Source organism: Prosopis cineraria, unplaced genomic scaffold (assembly GCF_029017545.1).
Source record: "Prosopis cineraria cultivar Desert tree isolate PC_DT_omini unplaced genomic scaffold, ASM2901754v1 PC9, whole genome shotgun sequence".
NCBI lineage: Eukaryota > Viridiplantae > Streptophyta > Magnoliopsida > Fabales > Fabaceae > Prosopis > Prosopis cineraria.
Window position 1 is genome coordinate 15,502,269 of NW_026555340.1, and position 11,913 is coordinate 15,514,181.

Genomic DNA, 11,913 nt, shown 5'->3' on the forward strand with positions numbered 1-11,913 from the left:
TTATATGGTTGAGTGTCACTACTTTGATTTCACAACTAGTGATGATTTATTAAAAAGCATAGTTACAAATTACCTGGATGATGGAAGTCAAATAACACCTAGGTAATCTTTCCAGGTAGGGTTTCTTCTAATATGCCCGGATAAATAGGAATTAACACAAAGACTTTTCTTTTTAATATGTATTTATGCTGAAACAATTGTGAATGTAAAATATTTTGATAAATTTTAGTTCCTTGTGATGTATTTATATGTTTCGTTGTTTTTCGATGCATTTCAAATATATTTATTGATCTTTTATAGCACTTTAAATTTCTTTTTTGGAATATGTTAGAAAATTTTTCTTAACTCATTTTGACCTTGTCCCAAAAATTTTGGCCAAAAAACAATTAAATACACATATGGTTTTGCTTCTATAGAGCTTTATCAAGGTCATTTTTCTTCTTACTACTCCTTTTATCTTCTTTGATATTTTTTTGTTGTATTTTTTTCCTGAAAACTAGATGTCAATCATAGACCAAATTGACATATTATAGTTGAAGTTTGAGGTGGTTTTATTTGCATACTAACTTATAAGATTGATTTTTTTTGCTTAAATTCTTTCTTTTAGTTATTAATTGACTATTGCTTATGGGTTCGGGTGGAAGGCGCTGGAGTGAATTTCCTTTCCAATGGTTTGCACCATGATTTCCATGCCAAAATCTTGATTTGCATTTAAATTACTTTAAGGGGGCCGGTTTATCAAAATGTTGCAGGCTTATTAAATTTCACGTGTAAATAGTGCTTTAGAGCTTTCGAATTAGAGTATGATGCTTAGCTTCTGGTAATGTGAAATCTTTTTTTTTTTTCACAGTATCTTTTTCTTGCTGGAAATCAAATAACACCAATGGCAAAGCCTCCCACAACTCTCAAGTTTGGAGGCAACCTTCAATTTATTAATTCTCTTAATCTATATCCTGCTTTTTTGACCCAATTAATTTACATCCTGCTATGACTTTCTTTTCTTTATTCAATCCTTTCATTTCTTTATTGATTCTCCTAAGTCTGGACCTTTTCTTCGCATGAGACTGAATATGCTACTAGATCCTATTTAGGTAGAACCAAGCTTGAATTTCTCACTATAAGCTTCATGTCATCGAAAGTCTTGATGACAATCTTGAAAATATTTCAATAAATAGTAAATGTCTTGAAAAAAAAAGGCTTAAAATGAAAAAATTTCATTAAAAAACATTACTCTTTGTATATTACTTTTGTATGGATGATAAGTGATTAATCTTCTATATAGTAGTTTAATTTTATTCTTGACTTTTCCCCTCTCAAATATCCACCCCCTTAGCCTTATATTGTCGATGAAAATTTTATCCAAGGAAATCGTAATGACAATCATTGCTTGTATCTGCACTTCTGTATTTGATTTCAGGGTCCTTCTAGCAAGAATTCACTCTCATTTAAATATTGCAATGCAGAGGAAGAAGAATTTTTTGGAAGAAAATGAAGGTTGGTTTTTATTTCTATCACTACTATAGAAATAATATTTAATAGCATGCATTTCATAGTAATAAAAAATAAATGTTATCAATCTCAAATCTAAAGAAAAAAGGTGACGTTTGTTTTATCAAATACCATAGCTTTCAAATTATTATTTTTATTTTATAATTATAGTAAATTCATAGAGGTGGGTATTTTTAAAATAAAATGCCACAGATTTATGTTGATCAATGACTAGGTGGTATTTCAGAATTTAAACGCTACCTCTTTACTTCATTATAAATAATTATTTTATTTGTAATATATATAATTATTTTATTATAAATACACAATAAGTATAAATAATCTGTATGTACAATTTTTTTAATAATTTAAAATAATATAGGTGGCATTTCTTTTCTATGAAAATATCACCTCTCTGATTTATTAAAAAAGTTAATAACTAAATTGAAGAGATGGTGTCAAACGCCACCTATCTTAAAAAAAAATTGCTAAATAAAATATGTAATAATTATCAATACTAATCTATAATATCTTAAATAATATAAATTTAGATATTAATCATTTTATTACATAATAATAAATTAATTTTATTGATTTATAACTTTTTATTATATTTAATAAATAGATAATATTTTATTTATCATTATTGAGATAGGTGGCATTTATTGAAAAAAATGCCACCTCTACCTTTAAAGTATTAAAAATATTATATATTTAAATATTACTTAAATAAATATTTTAATTTTTAAAAAGACAAGTGGCATTTTTTTGGAGGAGAAACACCACCTCTCACCTTAAACTACTAAAAAATATTTTTACTCTTAATATTTTTATAATATATTTAAATTATTTATTATATAATATTAAAAATTAATTTAAATATTTTTATATTCGAGGAGAGGTGGCATTTGTAGATCTTTTAAACGGCACCTCTCTTATTTATTAACTAATTATTTTTTTATTATTATTATTATTAAATATTATAAAATTTTTTTATGTTTAAGAGAGAAGTGGTGTTTATTCTATAGACAAATGCCACCTCTCTATATCATATATTAAAAAATAATATATTAAATATTAATAAATAAAGATTAATTCAATTTTAATTATCATTTTTACTAATATTTAGTATTTATTTGATTATAATTATTAAGTAATATAGGTAAATTTTAATAGCAATAACCATATTAATATCTTTATAAGTATTTATTGGTATTTTAATTATATACATATATCTATTATTAACTAAATATTTATTTATTGTTAATAAATATTATAGCTAATTTTTTTTAATTTTTAGTCAGAGAGGTGGCATTTGTTCTCAAACAAACGCCATCTCTCTACATTATTTATTAAAAAAATAATATACTCAATATTAATAAATAAAGATTAATTGAATATTTAATTATTATTTTTACTAATATTTAGTCTTTGTTTGTTTATAATTATTAAGCAATATAGATAATTATTAATAGTAATAACTATATTAATATTTTTATAAGTATTTTACTAGTACTTTAATTTTATACATATCTATTATTAACTAAATATTTACTTATTATTGATAAATATTATCCTCATTTCTTTTTACTTTTTAATCAGAGGGGTTCAAACAAACATCCTCTCTCTACATCATTTATTAAAAATAATATATTAAATATTAATAAATAAAAATTAATTCAATATTTAATTATTATTTTTACTAATATTTAGTATTTGTTTAATTATAATTATTAAGTAATATAGGTAATTATTAATAGAAATAACGATATTAATATTTTATAAGTATTTTATTAGTACTTTAATTGTATACATATATCTATTATTAACTAATATTTACTTATTATTAATAAATATTATAGCTATTTTTTTTAATTTTTAGTTAAAGGGATGGCATTTGTTCTTCAAACAAAATGCCACCTTTGTACATTATTTATTAAAAAAATAATATATTAAATATTAATTTAATATTTAATTATTATTTTTACTAATATTTAGTATTTGTTTGATTATAATTATAGTCAATCTCAGAACTAGAATACAAAATGCAGCATCTTGCAGTTGTAGATCTGTAACAATACAAAGAATACAATACCAAGAATACAAAGAGTACATTTTAAACACCATCTTCAACTAGAGATCAAGCATAAGATCCTTTTTAAGAAAGTGCAAATATAAAATTTTGAGAATTTAACCTTTTTTTTTGTTATCCACATTTTTCTTGTCTGCAGCCTCTTATTTCAAGTTGTTATAATTTGACAATGATGCCTTTGCTCCAAGCCTTATGCTGAATGAAATTTAATATAGGTATATAAGTATTATCATTTTTGTCTTGCTATTTCTTGAGGTAATTGGCATGAACTTCCAAAATTATAATGATATGTCTAAGGTATGATGGATATGTGAAAATTGCAAGGATATTTTTTTTATAATGTTATAGTTATGAGTTCAGCTATATTGATAGCTTGGTGAACTATATAACATCTGTTATAATGATTGCTAATGTGAATCAATTAAAGTTCATTTGGTTTATTAAATTTATTGAATCATAAGAATTTTATTTAGTCAATTGTAATTCTTAATAGCAATGATAGATTTAGCCTCATTAATTTATTTCAAATGGGAATATGTGTTCTAAAATATGCCAAAGTAATTCCATAGTGTTACAATATTTACCTTAAAAATGCTTTCGTGTTTTTATAATTTTTATTTTAATTTTCTGAAATTAGTTTTTAGTAAATGATAACCTCAAAGAAAATTACTCCAACATCTTGTGGTCAATATTTAAACATCTTAATTGTCAATTACAGGACAACATCTTCCATTTGTATCACATATATTTTATATTTTTACTTCTTTTATTAAAAAAAATAAGATATTTTTAATTGAATATCATCTTTCAATAAAATAGTTAATTATATTTAAACTAATATCATCTTTCTATATTTACCATATATTTAATATGATATTTTATTTTAAAATAAAATAATTTACTTATCAAGACACCTTTAGAAAAAGACACAATAATTATATTTTAAAATATTAAAAATATTTCATATTTTTTAATTGAGAGGGTAAAGTCAAAACAATTTGTAACATCAGTCATGCAGGCCTGCGAGAAAAATTTTAGAATTATAAGCACCAAGGTGCCATTTTCTTCTGCGTTTCATTGACAAATCCTCTCACTGAGATCACTTGTGCCTTGTTTGGTTTGTTCGAATTGGGATGAAAGAAGTGAGAGTAAAAGTGAAACCTTGAAATTTGCTTATTTAGTTTACAAAATTTTAATTCTTTAAAAAACTTAACTTCATAAAAATTATACAACTCACTCTCATCATATTTTTCTTAGAACTCACTTCCATCCCTTTCATTTAAATAAATTTTTTATTTCCCTTTCATTATCATACCAAACATATTTATTATTTCACCTTTATTTTTTACCTTTATTTCCACTTATACCAAACACCACATGAAAATGGAGTTAGTGGAAGTCGGCTAAAGAAAGAGGTTGTGGAAAATTTAAATTTAAAATTTTTATGAAAAGTAAAATAGAGTTGATGGAAGAGCCAAATAAATTGAAAATTAAAAACTTTTTAAAATTTGCAAACCAAATGCATGCTTCACTCTACTTTATAAAGTTTTGTTTGATTTAAAATCTATTTAATTCAAGAGAAGAGGAAAGAGAGGAGGAGGGAGGGGAGGTAGACTTCCCTCTAATTTGTGGGGTAGGTTTTGAACGAGAAAATTTTCCTTTCCCTCCATCAGACCAAAAGAGAGGAGGGGAGAGGCTTCCCTCCACCTAACCAAAGGAGGGAAGGGAACTCTTCTCCTTTTAACCAAACATACCTTTAAAGGAGGGAGAAGGAAAGAAAAGGAAGAGAGACGTCTCTCCAATTTAGAAGGCCCTAATTTGGAGGTTGCCCTTTTCAAAATTTTTCCTCCTCTCTAATTAAATACTATCTAAATGATTTCTCTCCGGTCTTCTGTCGTAGCTCTCGTCTTGATTCTCGGAAATGGACAGTGGGTAGGATCAAGCTCGGGTCACAAGGCTTGGAAGTTCCGCCCAGGGTCTCGGGTGCATGGGCGTGTCCGCTTTCTATGGGGCTCCGAAACCCGAACCTGACATGATCGCCCTCATCCACCACGCCATCCAACCTGAAAGGAGGTGTGAGAGAGAATGTTGAATTGGCCACCAAATTCGGAATCAGCTAAGCGGACGGGAAGAGAGAGATCCTTGGCGATCCTGCATATGTGAGTCGTGAGAGCGGCTTGTGAGGCGAGCTTGAAGAGATTGGACGTGGATTGTATTGATCTCTACAATCAGCACCGTGTTGATGCTCGTGTGCCTATTGAAGTCACGGTCTGTTGGCCTTCTCTATTCTTGGGGTTTTCTTCTCTTTCTATCATACTGTGATTTACCGTTTACCCTCTGCCGTGTTTCACCTAAAATCAGATTGATCCATGTGGTTTAGTAGACTTTCGAAAGCCATCTTTAGTCTCTTATGTCTTGCTAACAGTAACATCATTGAAAGCCTTTGAAACTTTTTTAATAGGATAAACGTAACTTTTAACTTTGAACTTTACTTACATCTTATTTTTAGTTTTTATATTTTTTTTTATATTTTAAATTTTTAAATTTTTATTTTTTATTCTTTTAAATCTTTTTAAGTTCTCTATACTTTATTTATAAAGAGATCGAAAATAATAAAAAATAAAATTATAGAACTTAAAATACTCAAAAAAAAAAGTGTAGGAACCAAAAGCAAAACGCGAGTAAAATACAAAGGTTGAAAGTTATGTTTACCCTTTTTAATATACACAAATAAAATATACTTTGAACTGTAAACTAATTCATCATTTTAATTTTAATATATTTATTTTGGCAACCTGTGCGTGATGACTAAATATTGGAAGAGTGTGGAACGACATATTATAAGCCTTAGGAGACAAACTGATTTTGTTATTTGAAATGTTATACAATATTATATAATTTAAACATATTATTCAAAAAAACCAAGATGTAACAAGCACTGGCTGCAGTGTAGATGGTTGAGAAACCATTCTTCTTGGTTCTGCTTTTTCAATAATTCATTATTAATTTTCATTAACAGTAAGGATTTTGGAGATTCCAGTAACATGTTATCTTATAAATATTTCGGCCTTGTTGAACTGGAGCAGTATGGAGCATTATTTCAATCCAATAAGACAATTTTCCCTGAAAGGAGAAAAAAAGCTTGATTGGAATTTGGGGAGTCTTTTTACTACCTTAATCCAGGTTTCCGAGTCCCTTTTGGATTTTCTTTGGGTTATTGACAAAAGATTAAGAAACACTTTTTCCCGAGATGATATATGAAATTAAGAAGTCCTTTCTTATTCCTTTCTTCCTTCTGTAACTTTTTCTGTGTCTGAGAGTCGATCGATACAATGTGGTCCATGACCTAGGGAGTGAAGAGTTAGGAATAGCCGAATAGGATATGGGAAGCAATAGTGGCTGAACCCAACCATAATAAACACATGTTACATTAAAATTAAAAGGTTGGATTTAAAAGAGATGCAGCTTACAGGCAATTGGCAATTCGTCTAAACACGTACATGATATTTCTGTTAGAGAAAGGAATTAACGTTCTTTAATTTTTGGATTTGCTTTATCTGTTTATGATTGATAAATTCAAACTTGTTTCTGCATTATTGATGACAAGGTTGGGGAACTTAAAAAACTTGTTGAGGACGGAAAAATAAAATACATTGGATTGTTGGAGGCCTCAGCTTCGACAATTAGAAGAGCACATGCTGTTCATCTTATAACAGCCGTGCAATTGGAGTGGTTCTTATGGTCAAGAGATGTGGAGGAAGAAATCGTTCCAACCTGCAGGTGAGAATTAAACTATGGAAAATTTTTTATTTATAATATCTGTTATTTCTCCATGAGCTCTGGACTAAATTGCGACAATTGTTTATCTCCATGATTTCTGATTTGGTTTGTTATATGCCCAGGGAACTTGGTATTGGAATTGTTGCCTATAGTCCTCTTGGACGAGGATTCTTTGCATCAGGAACAAAGTCAATTGAGAACCTGACGCAGAATGACTTTGGGAAGGTTTGTGTTAATTCATGCTATTCCATAATTTTTCTGTACCATAATTGCTTCTTGATATAACTACTTCATGTTTTAGAGTAGTACCCCCTGTGTATGTAAACATTAGTCTGATATTTAATTAATCCTAGTTAAGTAGTTGCCAGTTATGTGCTGTAATAATGCAAAACGAATGGTCGTTAGCATAAAAATTTGAGTCATTGGCTTGTCGTCATGGGGAACTGGGTTTAGGCTTGACCACAATCTTATGGGAGGGGTAAAAAAAATGGCTAGAACCTTTCATCTGTACCATAATTGCTCCTTGATATACATCTACTTCAATTTTTAGCGTAGCACTCCTGCGTATGAAAACATGGCTCTGATATTTAATTAATCCTAGGTAACATGTTCTTGGATTCCGTCTCTGCATACTGACATAATCTTTCGTACCATTTTTTTTGCTACGTTATTTGAAAGGGTTGGGGGTTTGAAAAACATAGATGTTATGTTTATTCGATAAGAGTTCTAATAAAATCAAACTTTTACAACTTAAAAAAAATCAAGCTTGCCACTTATAACCCTTTTTTAACACCTCAATTTACAATTTAGAGTTATACATGAGTTTGACTTGATTATACATAGCACCTACATACATAAGATCTAAAAGGCTCAAGCATTACTGAAGTACACATTGATATGTCACTATCAAGGCAGTTAAGCGGCTAATTACTAACGAAATTTGATGCAACTGTACTGAGTCACCTGACTTAATGTTAATGCATCATAAGTGCTCCTGCCTTGAAATTAGAGTCCAGAACTTTGGAGGACAGTCAAGTTTGTATTTTTAGTAATAAATGATTTTGGCATAAATAACGTTACATCAGTAGAATATCTTTGATTTACTCTCTATTTTATGATGCATGATGATAACGTATCGGATTTTGATCAATTAATTGAAGTCTCTTGACTGAAATATTGGCGATGATGAGGAACTTTTGGTGCCTTTACTGGAGAACACTAATAAGTAGAATCCCCAAGTTCTTCGTCCTGGACCCTGAATTTTTTTTTTTTTTTTTTGAGAAACAGTGAAAGGAAATTGTAAAATAGGAAGACTAATCTTATGAAAGGAAAGACACAGTAGCATATTACTTAAAGTATTTGTCTTTTTGTTTCATTCCACAGGATCAATGTGAGATGTTTAACATTTTTTGCAAAAAAAAAAATTCATATATACCATTTTAATTTAAAATCTTAAGGTTGGATAATGTTGTATGTACCACATAGAGACAAGATATGCTTATGAACTGGCTTTAATTACCTACTTATCAACTTTATATATAGGTTCATTGAACCATTTTGCAATCATTACATCTATTGAGATATGGCTACAAAAGATAAAAGTGGAAAATATGAGTGAATAATGTAAAATGTTATGATATTTAATGCATGTAATCTCATAACATGCTATGAGTCATGGGAATAAATTAAGAACATGCTATATGTCTATGACTCTCTTGTGCCTTGCTTGGTGCTGCATCAAGATTTATTATTAGTCGTACCTGACATTTTGTTTCAATGTAAATTAGAGTAAAATTTATCCACATTTTTTACATTCATTATTGGTTGTTTGATATCTAGATATAATCTAATTGGTCTTAATTGCAGCATCTGCCTAGATTCCAGACTGAAAACTTGGAGCACAATAAAACTATATTTGAGAGAGTTAATGAAATGGCTACAAAAAAGGGATGCACTCCACCCCAGCTAGCATTGGCCTGGGTTCACCATCAGGGAAATGATGTGTGCCCCATACCTGGAACCACCAAAATGGAGAACTTCAATCAAAATATTGGGGCTTTGTCGATCAAGCTAACACCAGAAGAAATAGCACAGCTGGAGTCTTTTGCTGCTGCTGATGCTGTCAAAGGTGATAGATATGGGACTCGAATAGCCACGTGGCAGGACTCTGAGACTCCCCCACTTTCTTCTCGGAAAGCTGCATAAGGCAGTACATATGCTATGCTTAATTAATTACTTGATGCTGCAACCGTGAACAAACTGGTCTGTCTGAGGTGCACATGTCTGGCCTTGGAAGGAGCTCGTTGTGTTGATCCTCTCAGGTTGTATGATTTGTGTCTTTTGAAAGCTGTTTGAATGATATGACAGGTAATTATGTGTGAAAGCTGTTTGAATGATATGACAGGTAACTATCTGTATGTATGTCTAAATTAGCCGAGTCATCAGACATTGTGGAAACAGTCACTTGACTCCTATTGCAAATGTTGGGAGCATCATCTTGGCAAATTAGCTTCATTATGTTTTGCATTGAGTTGCATCAATTGATCTTTGAGTATTTGTCCAGTTTACTGTTATTTAGTTTAAATGGGAGCTGGGCAGCACCATTGACTGCATGCTAGAGCACAAGAGATTATGGGAAATGGGTTAATTGGCAATTATGACACTAGCAGCTCTTGATATGTGCTAGCTGTTTTAGGCACAGACTTCTATCTATGTATGGAGAGATCTTGAACTCTTGGGAACCTGTCTAGTGGACATGGCCAGCACTGTTACAGAAAAAGGCCTATGAAATCAGTATTACCGGATCACTTATTTCAATAAACAAAAGCGATTTATACAAAATGCTTTTGAAGTGCTCTTGTAGACAAGAAAAAAAGCATTCTTGTAAGTTTTTATTTTTTAATAGTAGTGTAATAGTGCATATGTGATACATAATTGAATTTGAAGTTTTCAATGTGGTGTTTGGATGTAGGGATTTAGTTTTAGGTTTCAATTTAGGTCAAATCTATTATATGAATGCATAAAAATTTATAGATTTGAAAGTAATCCAAATCCAAGTTTATATTTTATTTTACTTTTGTTTTTGTAATTTTAGTTGTCTTATATATCCTACTTTCGTTATTTGAAATGTTAGCTGCTATGGCCCTGATATCTTTCCTTTTCATTTCTCATCTCCCTCTTTTCATTTTCTTTGAATTTAAAATTTCTCTATATCTTAAATACAATATTTTAAATTTAAAATTCAAATCCACCGATGACGTGAGACTCTTGAATAATTAGTTCCATTTGAATATTAGATGGCTATGCTTACATGTATTCGTTTTTCTCTCATAACATTGCAGTCTCCATTTTTTATCACAAGAAAAACTATTACATCATTCATTTTTTTTTAAGTAAAACTACAAAATTCAAGAAACATTTATTTTATTTTTTTTTTCAAATTGCACCTCAAAATCAAATTTTATTTTCATGAGACAAACTTATTTAATTAATTACAAGGATAATTTAATCTAATTGTTTTAATCTCAGATATAATTATTATATTTAACCAACTTTCTTAAGTGGTATAAGTTGGTTAAAATTTGTTTACATTTTAAGGAATGTTACTTGTCATGTAAGCTTTTGTCTGAGAAATCTATTATCATTTATTGCTATGGATTAAATAAAATCAACTCTAACTAAGAAGAATATTTAAGATTGTGGTAATATTTTTGTCAATTAGGGACTAGTAAGTGAAGAAAAAGTAGACACTTTCAATGTGCCCATGTATTTCCCATCATAAAGGATCTGAAGACAATACTTGAAAGTAATTTAATGAAAATTTTAGCCTCGAAAAAATCGTTGTATTGAATTTTATTAATTATGCCAAACATAGAAATGTAAGTTTCCATAGAGTCGGCTGTGTGCTAGAAGTTTTGATTGAGAAACATTTTGGCGTTGGAATTGTTGATGAGCTTTTTGACGTTTTACAAAGACAATTATGGAATTCTAAAAAATAATCATTAGAGTAAATTGCATGAACTTTTAATTCTTCTTAAGGGAAAGGTGCATGCATGAATAGATAAGTTCACATATTTCATCTTGTGTAAGAAAATGCATTGGCTAAACTCTAATTCTCTCAATGGGAACAATAAGTTTACGTAGGGTTTGGATTGATATACTTGAATTTGAAATTTAGATTGAAAAAATTATATCTAAGTCCCATAAAACAGATTTAATTATTAAAAGATTACATAAAATGCACAGAATACTTCCAAATCATATCAAAGTTGGTTAAAAATCATTTATACTTGGGAAAAGGAATTGATTTTAAACTCATCCCCAAGTTGTAAATGTCTTTTTGCTCAATAGTAAATACCTTTTATCAAGTTATAAATGTACAAATTTTGATACTTGAGAGTATTTTATGCATTTCATAAGATTTCTTGATAATTAAATCTATTCTGTGGGACCTAGGTGTGATTTTTCCTTTTAGATTTGAAATCCTCTTCAAATCTCACATTTAAAACTCATATATTTAAAAATTTTTGTTTTTGTAATTTAAAACATTTCAA

The 11,913-nt window shown here is 29.0% G+C and overlaps 1 pseudogene; it reads left to right on the forward strand.

Annotated features, from left to right (window-relative positions):
- The first annotated feature begins 3,533 nt into the window (after positions 1–3,533).
- Positions 3,534–9,902, forward strand: LOC129319601 (probable aldo-keto reductase 2; annotated as a pseudogene).
- The last annotated feature ends 2,011 nt before the right edge of the window (positions 9,903–11,913 follow it).